The sequence below is a fragment of the Myxine glutinosa genome, chromosome 5 (assembly GCF_964187855.1).
Source record: "Myxine glutinosa chromosome 5, kmMyxGlut1.1, whole genome shotgun sequence".
NCBI lineage: Eukaryota > Metazoa > Chordata > Myxini > Myxiniformes > Myxinidae > Myxine > Myxine glutinosa.
The window spans coordinates 114,834,948-114,837,028 of NC_136265.1; positions in this window are offsets into that span (position 1 = coordinate 114,834,948).

Here is a 2,081-nt window from a genome sequence, read left to right on the forward strand (position 1 = left end):
AAATCTTTATAAACGAAACCATCACAAATCTTTATAAACTAAACCATCACAAATCTTTATAAACTAAACCATCACAAATCTTTATAAACTAAACAATCACAAATCTTTATAAACTAAACAATCACAAATCTTCATAAACGAAACCATCACAAATCTTTATAAACTAAACATTCACAAATCTTCATAAATGAAACAATCATAAATCTTTATAAACTAAACCATTACAAATCTTTATAAACTAAACAATCACAAATCTTTATAAACTAAACAATCACAAATCTTTATAAACTAAACAATCACAAATCTTTATAAACTAAACAATCACAAATCTTTATAAACTAAACAATCACAAATCTTTATAAACGAAACAATCACAAATCTTTATAAAATAAACAATCACAAATCTTTATAAACTAAACAATCACAAATCTTTATAAACTAAACAATCACAAATCTTTATAAAATAAACCATCACAAATCTTTATAAAGTAAACAATCACAAATCTTTATGAAGTAAACAATCACAAATCTTCATAAACGAAACCATCACAAATCTTTATAAACTAAACAATCACAAATCTTTATAAACTAAAGAATCACAAATCTTCATAAACGAAACCATCACAAATCTTTATAAACTAAACATTCACAAATCTTCATAAATGAAACAATCATAAATCTTTATAAACTAAACCATTACAAATGTTTATAAACTAAACAATCACAAATCTTTATAAACTAAACAATCACAAATCTTTATAAACTAAACAATCACAAATCTTCATAAATGAAACAATCATAAATCTTTATAAACTAAACCATTACAAATCTTTATAAACTAAACAATCACAAATCTTTATAAACTAAACAATCACAAATCTTTATGAACTAAACAATCCCAAATCTTTATAAACGAAACAATCACAAATCTTTATAAACTAAACAATCACAAATCTTTATGAACTAAACAATCCCAAATCTTTATAAATGAAACAATCACAAATCTTTATCAAATAAACCATCACAAATCTTTATAAACTAAACAATCATAAATCATTATAAACTAAACAATCACAAATCTTTACAAAGTAAACATTCACAAATATTTATAAATGAAACAATCACAAATCTTTCTATACTAAACCATCACAAATCTTTACAAACTAAACAATCACAAATCTTTATAAACTAAACATCACAAATCTTTATAAATTAAACCATCACAAATCTTTATAAACTAAACAATCACAAATCTTTTTTAAACTAAACAATCACAAATCTTTATAAACTAAACAATCACAAATCTTTTTAAACTACACAATCACAAATCTTTATCAACTAAACAATCACAAATCTTTATAAACTAAAGAATCACAAATCTGTATAAAATAAACCATCACAAATCTTTATGAACGAAACAATCACAAATCTTTATAAACTAAACAATCACAAATCTTCATAAATGAAACAATCACAAATATTTATAAAAATAAACCATCACAAATCTTTATAAACTAAAGAATCACAAATCTTTATAAACTAAACCATCACAAATCTTCACAAATGAAACAATCACAAATCTTTATAAAGTAAACAATCACAAATCTTTATGAACTAAACAATCACAAATCTTTATAAACTAAACAATCACAAATCTTTAAAAAGAAACAATCACAAATCTTTATAAACTAAACAATCACAAATCTTTATAAATGAAACAATCACAAATCTTTATAAACTAAACAATCACAAATCTTTAAAAAGAAACAATCACAAATCTTTATAAACTAAACAATCACAAATCTTTAAAACGAAACAATCACAAATCTTTATAAACTAAACAATCACAAATCTTTATAAACTAAACAATCACAAATCTTTATTAACGAAACAATCACAAATCTTTATAAACGAAACAATCACAAATCTTTAAAAAGAAACAATCACAAATCTTTATAAACTAAACAATCACAAATCTTTATAAACGAAACAATCACAAATCTTTATAAACTAAACAATCACAAATCTTTAAAAAGAAACAATCACAAATCTTTATAAACTAAACAATCACAAATCTTTAT